Source organism: Rhagoletis pomonella, unplaced genomic scaffold (genome assembly GCF_013731165.1).
Source record: "Rhagoletis pomonella isolate Grant_MI unplaced genomic scaffold, Rhpom_1.0 Rhpom_scaffold_00005, whole genome shotgun sequence".
NCBI lineage: Eukaryota > Metazoa > Arthropoda > Insecta > Diptera > Tephritidae > Rhagoletis > Rhagoletis pomonella.
Genome location: NW_023458559.1, coordinates 15009943 through 15023369, shown reverse-complemented (window position 1 = coordinate 15023369; position 13427 = coordinate 15009943). Strand labels below are relative to the sequence as shown.

Below are 13427 nucleotides of genomic sequence, written 5' to 3'. Positions count from 1 at the left end.
TCGTAATATTTTTCTGATCATTTGAGAGAACATGTTGGTGTGTACCTTTGAGAGTTGAATTTGACAGCTAATGTATGAAGTCGTTCAAAAGACGCATAACGATCACTGATTTTTGTTTAGCTCAACTGCTGCGCCTTCTGAACCTACCTATTGATAGCTTTTTTTTTTGATAACACTGCGACAGCTCAAATTGGTATTGAGTAAACCCAAATGCAAGATAGAGTTTTTGAATTTCATTGAATTTTTTTAATAAATACTGAAATTAGAGGTGTATGAATGGCGAAAGAAAAACTTCATCCGATTTTTTTTAAATCGAAACTACATTTTAACATATGTACATATGTCCATGCATACATAAATATATTTAATATGAACCCATGGTTTGCTGCAGTGAAGCGACAGAACAAGTGACGAGAAAAAATATATGCGGACACTTACATATATATGTATCTATGCACATACGTATCTATGCACAGTGTCCAGCATACTTCCGCGGAGTCAACTCAACATACCGTTTATGCGCGCTCCGAGTTTGCAGCGCCTTCAGAACAGTGTCGGACGAAGCAGCTTTCGTAATCGGCAGTATGATACCCGTAGATATACTAGCAAGAGAATCAACGGTCCTTGTATCCACGCGGCGTACTCTAACTCAATTAGACCGACATCAAGCCCGGCAAAGCAGCGTTACGGAGTGGCAAAACAGGTGGAATAGTACGACTAAAGGTCGTTGGACCTATCGCTGCATACCAAACCTGGTATCCTGGCTTAATAGAACGCATGGCGAAGTAGATTTTTATCTGAGCCAGTTCTTGAGTGGTCATGGCTGTTTTAAGGCATACCTGTTTAAATTCAAACATGAGCACGACCCCTACTGCGACTTCTGTCTAAGTGGCGTGGAAGAAGATGTCCACCACGTATTCTTTGAGTGCCCTCGTTTCCATCGGCAGATGAACCAACTTAAACTTGCCGTTGGAGGGGTGTTTACGCCACAGTCAGTAGTCGACTATATGGTGAAAGGAACCAGCGAATGGGCATCAACCAGCGATAAACTAACTTCGATTTTGAAGGAACTGAGGGACCTAGAGAGACAGCGCCGTATCAGCCGTACTTAAGCCAACTCTTAGCATAGCCGCGGACTGGAACTAAACTATGATGTTCGCCAACCAAAGCGTAGGCGCGGACTGGAACCTAGGCCGTTCCAGCCGCTCGAGCAGTGCGGCTTAGAAAGTTGTGCTTTCAGACCGCACCTTGAACATGAAATCTAACAATTACAGCGCATGCGCGGACTGGAACCTAGGGCGTTCCAGCCGCTCAGGTGGCAATCTCGAAATTTTGTGAAATCGATAAATACGCGCGGACTGGAACCTATGGCGTTCCAGCCGCCCAAGTGGCAATATCGAAAAACTATTGCAATCGAAAATAGGCGCGGACTGGAACCTAGGGCGTTCCAGCCGCTCAGGTGGCAATCTCGAAAAAATTTTTAAATCGATAAATATGCGCGGACTGGAACCTAAGGCGTTCCAGCCGCCCAAGTGGCAACCTCGGAAAAAATTTTTGCAATCGAAAATAGGCGCGGACTGGAACCTAGGGCGTTCCAGCCGCAAATAAAGTACAGTTTCGAATTTCGTCCACACGGGGCGTTGGTGCGGATTGGAACCTAGACCGTTCAAACCGCAAAGGCAATATACATACGTATGCGGGCTTGAAACTCGTCGCATAAGGCAGTTTAAGGTATTTTGCTCTTACTGTCTATAAAGGCGAAAATAATAAGTTGTATCTAAGAGATAAATGAATAAATAAATAATAAATAAATAGTTAAAAAAGGGTAATTATCCTTAAACAAGACGTGGCAAAGCTTACCAGGCGTAGCCCAGGACTGAGTACAACCGACTGGAACGAACGTGCGAGTCTAGTGCTCAACCGCCTCCCGACGAAATACTTGACGGTGGTACCGGGGGGTTCGGTACTCGGACAGTAGGAGGTTTAGTTCGGGTTAAAGTCCCACACTGACGGGTATAGGCTTTCGATGCTTCCTCCTCGTAAAAAAAAAAATACAAACATACGTATGTATACACATACGTATCTATGCACATACGTATCCAGTGGCGGATTTATCGTACAGGCAACATAGGCTGAAGCCTAGGGCGGCAGAATTAAGGGGCGGCAAAATTTAAGACAGCTAAATTAAAAGAAAAAAATTTATTTGGATTCAGCTGCACTTTACGACTATTTCTGAAGTGATCTCTTTGTTCAACGGACTCATTAAAGTTGTGTCTGACACTCGCGAAGAATTCGATCAATATGAAGAGAAAGCTCTCTCTATTTCTACAATTCAGGAATACAAAACACTCAGGCAGCGTCGAAGGAATCAGAATCTACAACCTGGTGAAAATAGGGACAATAGTATCCAATTGAGTGGCCGAGACAACTTTCGTGTCAACACATTCAACGTTATCTTGGACCGTACTTTGACAGAATTGACACGGAGACGTGAGGCGTATCAAAAAATCTATTCGAAATTTTCTCTCATCACTGATATGAAACATCTGAGCAACGAAGAATTACGTGAAAAATCCATCATATTGAGCCAATACTACACCCAAGATCTTGAGGAAAATTTGGGAAATGAAATGGTCTTTTTCAAGGCATACTGCACCGAAAAGAAGATTTTAAATTATTCTCCTCTGGAACTGTTGAAAATGCTGAGACAGGATAATCTGCAGATCTCTTACCCTAATGTTGAAATTGCGTTGCGGATGTTTGTTTCAATTCCTATTTCCAATTGTAGCGCAGAAAGATCGTTTTCTGTTTTAAAACGCGTGAAAAACTATCTCAGATCTTCATTGAGCGAAAACAAACTGAATGCTCTTGCGTTGCTGACTATAGAGTCAGATTTGTTTCTATCTATCGATTGTGAAGATATTATCCGCGAATTCGCAGCTGAAAAATCAAGACGTAAAGAACTGTGAAAAAGAAGTGTTTGAAAGAGGGTTTTTGTTGAATACCTTATCCATGCTGATGTCGAATTTGTTAATTCCGTTATGTATTTCATTATTAACGAACTATATTGTAATAAAGCACTGACAATAACAATCATATTTGATATATATATATATTTTTTTTTTTCGTGAAAAAAGGGCGGCAAGTTATGAGTTGCCTAGGGGCGGCAAATATTTAAATCCGCCACTGTACGTATCTATGCACATACATATCTATGCACATACGTATCTATGCACATACGTATCTATGCACATATGTATGTATCTATGCACATACGTATCTATGCACATACATACATATGTACTTAGGTATGTATATCAGCATTTTAGTTGAAAGTACGTTTTGCTCGTCGCTCTCTTCATCGCTCCACTACATTCCTGTCCTTAGTTTTTTTCAGATACCACAAATGCGCGATCCAGAAAATTCTTCTATCATTCTTGCCACAAATGTATGTTTTCTTCGAAAATACTCAAGTACTGCCAATAGAGTACTCTACTGTCAAATACCTTTTACTCGCAGTAGTTGCGGAAGGCAAAGTAAATACTCTACGCGTGTTGCTATTGATCGGTAGTTTACGTACGCTTGCTAAAACTGGTGTATGCTTACTCACAATTGACCCGAACGATGAAAGTAGGGGATGGAAAGTATTCGCGCGCCGATCGGATGTCTTGTTGGGCCGTTTAAATGGAATTGCGCAGGAGTCTAATACATACATACATAAAATGTGAAGTTACATAAAAAAGATCCTTTTATTATTGCACTCGTTTTTACTAACTTTTTAAAAAGAGGTGCGTATGTTGTCTCGAATTCGATTTGCTATGGAAAGATAAGCTTTGTTCTTCCCCTCCTCCTGACGGCTTTTAAAATGGGATTCATTTGCGTTCAAATCTTCCACTCTGTAATAAATGCAAATGTTTTGGAGTGCTCAAACAACGTTTATAATTTCACTGACTTTAAGCGATGAGTCATACAGTTCAAGATGAATTCCTTTTGACTCTTCACTCATCTGGAAAAGATCAAACATGTCCCTAAATCTCCGCCTTTCAACTTCCGCATCAGCAATCTGGGACTCGTTCTTCTCTTCAAGCAATAACGCCGCGGCTATGGATTTCATTCTTATAATTATGTATCCACTTAAATTGTATTTTTAAATTACAGTGATGCTAGGTATATTTAGTTATTTTAAAATATTTACAAACTTTAACTTCATATGCTGCTATAGTTTGGTGGCAAATATTTCTTTGTTTTGATTCGATTTCACACATTCCTAGGCAAACAGCTGATTTCGAAAGATGTTTTCTCTCTTCCTGCGGGAACGTAATCGAAATGCAGAATAGGGCTGATTATCTGTTACTTACATTCTTAATTTTGCTTGGAGGAGAAGTGTACTGAAAAGTACTGATTTTTACAGCATTAAAAAGTCTAAGGTACTGATTTCGAGCCAAAAAAAATCTGGCAACCCTATGAATGCTGTTGTGGAAATAAACGACATAAATTCAATTGCAACAATACAGCGTCGACGACGCAGCTGCAGCGGCGGCGGAAAAAAAGAAGATAATGATTATAGCAACAAAAGTAACAGAGGAAGCGTCAGCATAAAAAAATGCAAACGCATCCTTAATAATGTCCAACAAGGTATCAAAGACGGGGCACTAAGCAGAAATCCGAGAGAGAGTAGATGAGAGTACAGGGACTACATGCGAGAACTTCTAAGCGAGAAGGTACAAAGAAGCAGTATTCGGACTAAATACAATTTTGAGTCATAGATTAGTCCGAAAAACTGTGATACATTCCAAATGAAAGCGGTAGATTTATATATGCATCCACATACAACCAGCTGCAAGTGTGCGTACAGAGATTTTTTTAAGTTAATCTTTATCGCTAATTTTTTCTAAGTATTATAGTTAATTCTACCACAAAAACCAAAATTATTAAAATTGAAAGCTTTAAAGGCTGGTTCCAGCTCTTAATAAAAATGAAAAATTTATATAAAATGACGCACAAGAAATGGAAAAGAAAATTTCTGCTATTATAACCATCGTACAGTAAAAATACTATCAGCTGATTGTCAAAAAATGCCTACAGCTGAGATCACCTGTTTTTTGGCCTTGCTATTATCTTTTACAATTTCTTTCATTTGTATTATAATTTCCCTGCAGAAAATCTGACTAGCCTAGAACTAGCGTAGAACTAGACCTTTTGTCGACAGTACCAGTTCTAACTCAATCCCTAAGCAATGCTTTCAACTGTCCACTTTACACGGCGATGTCATTGGCAGTGGCAATTGTCGCCCAGTGCATTACTTTGCAACCAGTTTTTAACCGGTTCCATTTTGGACAGATTTTTGTATAAGAAAACGTTTTTGCGATTCGATTTTTGGAAATTTTTTCGTTTTTTCTTTTCTTTTACAGATTCCGTTTTTGTTACATATTTTATTTAAAAAAAATATTGTAAGCTGCACGCAACAATTTAAATTCATTAAATTTGAAAACTTCCAACTGCCTCCACCGCGATTTGAACTCGCGACCAGGGATGCCGTTTGGATCTAAATAGATCCAATTGGATACATTTTTAGACCAATTTTTGCGGGATACTTATTTTTTCCTGTCAGTATAAATGTGGATACTTTTTTAAATAGGCCAAAATTTTATATTTCCTAAAAAGTTTTTTTCGTTCAAAAGCATTAAGTTTTCTAATCGTATTAAGAATCGCTACTTAAGCGTGAAATTAAAGCATTTTATTTTTTGTGAACGAAGCAATGAACATATGAAGAGATCTCACCAAAATAGGTACAAGCGCAATTGTGTTAATTAGCTTAAAAGGATGCTTTAAGCAAGATCTTAATATAGGTACATATCGTCGTTTAAAGTACAAAACCGCGTATCAACAAAATGCAAACCCGCGTATCAAGATAATGCAAAACCGCTTATGTGACGTTGCATAAATTATTTTCTAAAGAGTAAAAACACTTATGTTTTAAAATGGTTCCCTTTTTTATAGAGCAATCGCATTTCTGGCTAGTATATTTCAGGACGAATGGATCAGGATTGAGCCAAGAGCTTGTGTGAGCAAATCCAATTTTTGGTAGCAAATGTCAGTTACGCGGTTTTGCAGAATGACGATACACGGTTTTGTACTTTAAACGACGATATATATAAAGTAAATTATACTCTTTCTGTAGTAATCTCTTTCATATCACATATTTTCATTTGTTAATTTAAAAAGAAAGAAGATTTCAATGTCGTTTAAAAAACTAAATTTGATTTATTTAAGGAAACTTGTATGAATTTTACTGAAAAGACTTTAAATACACTCTAAAAAATTTTTGTTTATTTGCGCATATTAAGAGAGGTAACCAGTTTCCTCTTTTAATGTGTGCAAATTTGCACGCCGTGTAATAAAATTAATCATTGCCTGTTTACTTTTACATACCGAATTTTTCGCAAAGAGCAAAATTACACATAAAATGTTTAAAATAAAGTAATGTTTATTATTAGTAGGAAATGTATTTGTAGTTTTTTTTTTGCAATTTTAAACATTCCATATATGTGTATTTATGTGTATAGTTTAAGGATCTCAAGTTCAAAATCAAATTCTGAACATCTTATACATATCTTTATATAGATTTTTGTTGAAAAATAGATACTTTTCAGTAGTAGTTTTACATGCTCTTTTTAGAGTGTACTTGCTATTTATTATACATGCTTTGCAAAATACTTATGCACAAAAAATGTACTTTATAAATTGAAATTATAAATGTTTAATTTTATGTACATGTATTCCAAGTCCTTAGGATGGATTAAATTATGTTTTTTTCATGAAAATGTTTGGTTTTCTTACAAATTATGAGATGTATATGTAAAAAAAGAAAATTGGATACATTTTTGGCTTGGTCAGTGATACATTTTCTTGACACGGCGCGGCAACACTGCTCGCGACCAATGATGGTTGAGTCGGGGGTCTTCTCGCTGAGCTACTTTCGTCGTGTATGAGTAGTGAGAATTTGCACATTTACACCGCGAGTTTCAACTGTCCCGCTCTGCATTCCTTTTGCACTAGTTCACAGATAGTTCTGATAGATGTAGTTCGGAACTAGCTCTTTGTCAGACTGTCTCTAAATTTTACTGCAGGGTTATTAAAAATACACTAACACTCTGATCCAAAAACACCAACACACCCAAAAGCGCACCTACAGCCTGCCAAACACACACCTACAGCCTGCCAGGAAAAACGGTAAGAAGTAGAGTTACGTTACGGGGGGTGAAATAACACAAACGGCAATAACACAAAATTTGCTTTATTTCACTTTTAATAATTTCAAAAAAAGCAAAACAAATTTTGCCTTATTTCCCATTGCTTATTTATACTATTTGTCATAAAAACAGTTTACTGACAGAAGGAAAAGAACTTTGTTTATTCCAAAAATACAATTAAACAAAAAATGTGATATAAATTATATGAAAAAAGTAATATTCACAAAATAATTTTACTAATGAAAAGTGTATCAAAATATAGGAAAAGAGTCGTCTTTAATAACTGCTCAAAAAATTGGACATAGCGCTTTTGTATGAATTTTATCTGCATGCTTTTTAATATGTTGAGAAGAACATTGCTGGAAAGGATATCTTCTTAAATATCAGTTTGCATTGCAGGTCTTCGTTATTACAACCGGTTTGCTATTCTGAATTGATGCCATGCATCAGTAAATCTGGCAACATTGTATTGTTTAAGAACGCGAATTTTTGTTAAAGATGAATTCCATAACGAATATGCTTATTTTGCAAACAATTGCAGAAATTGAACGGTGAAAACAGTCATAGTAATTGAAAAATTATTTCTCGTTTAGTTAAGAATAGGGAGCGAAGACGTTACCTTTATAAGAGGAAAGTTAAAAACATGAAGATTCCGAGAAAAGTGCCGAAAAAATACGAAATAGCTGTGAAAGCAAACCAAGGATATGTGAGGCTATACATCCAGAATTTTTACAGAGATACACATTAGGTATGCCCAATTGCAACCAGGAACTAAAAAAAGCAAAAGCATACTGAATATTGAGTTAATAATTTTTTTACATGAAAATTGTCAAAAAGTTATTAAAATTATATGAGTGCAAAACTGTAACATATGCCTTAATTTACATTTTTGTTTGCTGGTTTTGTTATTGGTGTTGAATTGACCTCAAATCGTTATGACAGAGGAAGCAAAGATATACCAATATGAATATACAACAACAGTATGGATGTCGTTAGAAATTGGAATGATAGCGGCGGCTGAAATAACAAGTGTTACACCATGTTACAGTTTTGCGCGTCACTGTATATATTTTTATATGAGAATTGAAGTCGGTTTCTTTTGCTAAACATTACTTGTTTTATTATTAGACTTTTTTCTAAATGATTATAATGACAGCAGTGCATACTTGCGAAAGGAGGGAGGGGCGGGGGACGCGAGTGCGGACCGCCGCGACGCTGGGCACTTTCAAAATTGTATACTTACAAATCCGTCCATTTAACTTGTTCATGTACTACTTTTTGTCAAATGTAACTGGGTGACTACCTACATACATATACGCACTATTTTGCTTTATTAGTCAACTCTTAAGTTTAAAAGTTGGTCTTATTGCTCAACGAGAAATGAAATAAAGCAAATTTGTGTTATTTCACAATACGTTACTTATGGAACTGTACGATGATCAAAATTTTTTAAATGCGTTTGCAACTCTCAAGAAAAGAATGCTGGTACATACATACATACATGATACAAAATAGAAGGTAGTTTCATTTAATGACATTCGTTGTTGTTGTTAACCATTTGACATTTCATCAAATTCATGCTACCTGATCACTAGAAGAAATATTTTTTTTTAAGCAGAAGATTTTATAAGTACATTCAAAGATGTGGAATATGATGAACTAGAAAATTATACCGGCTACATGATTTCGAAAAAGGGGTTGACGAAAAGCCCTGCAGGGAAAGCTACTAGTTGTGAACTTGAATTCTACCAGTATGCGTTTCAGCCCAACTAGTTCACGTCCTATCCTTTTTCAATGTTAGCGACTGGTATTTTTAACATTGCGATGTCCTACGAGATGTCAATTGTCAGGCTATGCATCAGCATCTACTAGTAGAAATACTAGTAGCATCATACCAGTTGATGAGATAGTCTACCAATTCATCCCTTATGAAAAGCATTAGTATGCCTTTTTGCTCGCGGTGCTCCAACAGTCGCAATGGCCAACAGAGCAAAGCACTCGCGTGGTATGCCTGAGGTACCAGGTTCAAGCCCGGGCGCAGGGAAAATTCTATTTTATTTTTTTTTATAATATTTCTTTTATTTATATTTTTTATTTAGGTTTTTTTGTTATTCTTAAATTTAATAAAAAAAATATATATATTTTTTTTATCTATCTTTTTATGGCACAAGTATTTCTTCCCATATATTTGTTTCTTTTTTTTGTAATACAACTAGATTTTTAAGTTTGTTATTTATATTTAAATTGAAATAATTATTACTACTTACATTGGTCTAACTTTAAAAATCTTAACCACCTCCAAGCGGCCTCGAACCTGCGATCCCAGAACCAGAACCAGTAGTCTTCACGTGACGCCACAGCCGACATTAGTAAGAAAAGCAATTAATTGCGTTTTATTTTAGGCTTTGGAAATTCAAAGGCAGATGTCGCTGAACGCTTAAGTTCTTCGAAAATGTCGAACTGGTAGGCACATACTAGTTTATGAACTAGTATTTTTTCGAACTGGTTTGGGTTTTCACTGCAGGGAGGTTTCAGAACGCATGAAGAAAGTATATACTTACATATCGTCGCTTAAAGTACAAAACCGCGTATCGTCGTTCTGCAAAACCGCGTAACTGACATTTTTTGCCAAAAATTGGATTTGCTCACACAAGCTCTTGGCTCAAGCCGTATCCATTTGTCCAGAAATGCGATTTCTTTGTAAAAAAGAGAACCATTTTGAAATATGAGTGTTTTTACTCTCTAAATAAAATTTATGCAACCTCACATACGCAGTTGTGCATTTTGTTGATACACGGTTTTGTACTCTAAACGACAATCCGTTAGTTGTTTATCGGAGGGCGGTCTGTTCAAGCCGACTCCAGGTGTTTTGCATAAATAAAAAATTTGTCAAATTTAATGATGATGCGCTAATCACAAGGCCTAATTTTGTGCCAAATCTGAGAAAAATAAATTTGAACCAAAATATAAAAAGGTTTTATTTGGGAAGAACATTATTTAGAATTAGATTTTTAAATCGCAATATTGCATTCAAAATAAGAAAACAAAAAAATTACTGAAGAATGCACGCGTAGTTTTTATTACAAAATGAAAAAAACACTTGCGATGAAATCTCTTTTAACAGTTTACATTTTAAATATTTTTAATAAAAAAAAGGTGCGAACCACGTGAGTAAAAAAAAGTACCAAGCATTGATAATGTTTTTTGATTTGAGATGTTATTACATTGGTATAAATATGGGAAAGAAAATACTCCGATTTATTGTTTCAATATTATCAAAGGCCGTTGATAATACTCACAATTTATGAAACTTCAAAAAATTGTATTAGCCGTCAAAAGTTACGGTTGCCAGACGTACTGATTTTATCAGTACAGTACTGATTTTTAACTCTTATACTGATTTTATTCATTTCTTCAATCAGTACCCTAATGTCTTGATTTTTAAAAATTTGTACTGATTTGTACTGAATTTTCAATTCAAACAAAAAACTTAGGATTTTCTTAAGGTTTTTGACATGTTTCAGATAATGTTTGATATGCCTAAGAAATTAATACAAAAAAAAATATCAATCCTTTTATGGGCATATCACCGGGTCGTTACATACCAGATTTTAATATAAAACTCCACCTAAGATTTAACTGTCATCGGTGATGTAAATTCTGACCTTGTATCACGCTTGATCGAAGAATTTACTTTTAAATTGCAAAGTCGGAATTAACACCAGTGATGACAAATAAGACCCAGATGGGTTCAAACAACCATATATGTAATACTTCTATATTGGCAGTAAGCTAACTTCTCAATGTGTAAGCATTCCGAAATCAAAGCGAGACAGTCTAGTACCGTTTTTGTCAATGTATTGTGTACTTGAGTGCCGTTTTTGTATATGTGTTGTGTACATGGTTATTTATAAACGTGTGTGTTCCTTTTCTTTCGCACGTGTTTATTGATATATCTGTACTGTAGTGTTTTCGGACGGTACTAGCTCTTACTGTCAATATAGGAGTATTACATACATAGCTTGTGGAACAAGCCTAATATCGAGGGCTGATATTCAATAGCTTCTATCTGCAATTTTCACAAAAAAAACTTTGTGATGTTAGAACCCATCTGGGTTTTATTTGTCATCACTGGTGTTAATTCCGACTTTTAAATTTAAAAGTAAATTCTTCTGTCAAGCGTGATACAAGGTCAGAATTAACATCACCGATGAAAGTTAATTCTTAGGTGCAGACAGAGGGTATTGAATATAAGGACTCGATATGTTGGAGGATGATTTATTTAAAAAGAAGGCTGGCGTTTTTTTGTTTTGCGTACAAGATATAGAGTTAGATACTCTTATTAGCGAATTCTTAGCATTTCAAAGTTTTTGCGTAGTTAAAAAAATTAATTTAGGCCATGAGGAATTATAGATGAAGTCCTTAAATAGTGGTACTTTTCCACAGTTTGAAAAAATATGTATTTTTTTTCAACACCACACTCAAACGAAGCAACTGAGAGGATCTTAAGTATGAAGTTTTCTTCCTGGCGCAAAGAAAGAAACCGGCTTCTAATTAAAAATTTTTAAAGTGAACTGCATATTAAAAGTAATTTTAAATTGAAAAATATAGAATTCTTTGACTATTTAAACACTGAAGATGGAATGATCTCATTATTGCTATTCAAAAATGTCGTAAATATAATGATGTGTACACTCATGTTAAAATGAATAAACCTTTTCTTATGAAGTATATTTTATTTATATACCAAAATATTGTTAAAAACAAATACTCTGGCGCTTTGAAGTATTATCTGATACTTCCATTCATAATTTTGCTTTGAATAAAAATGTACTGAAAAGTACTGATTTTTTTAGTATGAAAAAGTCTAATGTACTGATTTCGCGCATAAAAAATCTGGCAACCCTATCAAAAGTTGTTTATTGAAACTACCTTCTTTTTTGTATCATGCTTACATATATTTATATCTTCAAGGAAATTTACAGCAAAAGCAAAGTGCTTTTTCAAGCAACAGAAATAATGAAAAATATTTCTTGTGATTTTTCTTGAGAGCTGGATTCTAAGCTTTACACAAAAAAGGAAAATTCAAAAAATTTCCATCAACATTTCAAACTTTCTAATCTGATTTTTTTTCGAGTATGCATTGAAGTAAAAAAGAAATATAACAAGTAATTTTTAGCAAAAAAGAACCGAATTCAACTCATATAAAAAAAAATATATAGATATAAAAATATATATATCTTAACCAGATTAATATGGGAGTACCTCTGAGACACTACCTTTCCGATGCAAAAAGAATTATCGAAATCGGTTGACGTGGTCCAAAGTTATGCGGTAACATACATTAAAAAAAAAAATATTCCGACGAACTGATAACCTCCTCCTTTTTTGGAAGTCGGTTAAGAAGGTAATATAAAGCAATGCTGAATGAATTATGATATATGTATGCACTAGCCGGCAACGGATGCGCGAGGCTTGGCCACGCGCTGGATGTATGCATATTAGGAATGTTAATCCCGGGATCCCGGCCGTTTGAAGGACCCAAAAATCCCGGGTTTCTCGGCAAATAATCCCGGGATTTTCGAGATTTGTAATTTGCACTGATGGCAATAATAGAAACTCCTTTTCTTGACCACTATTGGCTATATTTCTTTTTTTATATAATAATTAATATTTTTGTATAAATATCTTTCTCATTATACATATAACACCGCGCGATAGTAAATTTTAAACACAAATATCAATATATTCGCGAAACCATTGGCGGAATATAGTAAAAATGCATTTTTAGTTTTTCACTCTGACGTCAGTAATTCAAAAATGATTAAAAAATTCAGAGAAATGTGCTTGGAGAAGACGTATGGGTATCAAATTAAAGAGGAAATCCTGTAGAATTTAAACAGATTCAAGTTTTTGGTGCAGAAGGACTGGATAGTAATTAAAATGTTCTTTTAAAGTTTTATACTTGAAATTTCGCAATATTTCTTTTTGAAAAAATTATATGTTAAGGACTTATATAAACTCCATAAAATCCTCGTATTTCGTCCTTCTGATTTGATTAGCTTAAAAGGTTACATATTCGTGCTTGGGGATCAAAAAAATTTAATTTTTTTAATTCAAAAGGTATCAATATTTTTATTCTACATTCCATTGAATTTTTAAAATAATTTTTGG

At 34.9% G+C, this 13427-nt stretch overlaps 1 protein-coding gene across 1 annotated transcript in view; it reads left to right on the top strand.

Moving 5' to 3' along the window:
- LOC118740013 (52 kDa repressor of the inhibitor of the protein kinase-like) overlaps positions 1-13427 on the top strand; it is a 34783-nt gene that overhangs the window by 3560 nt on the left and 17796 nt on the right. The gene's annotated exons all lie outside the window — the stretch shown is intronic.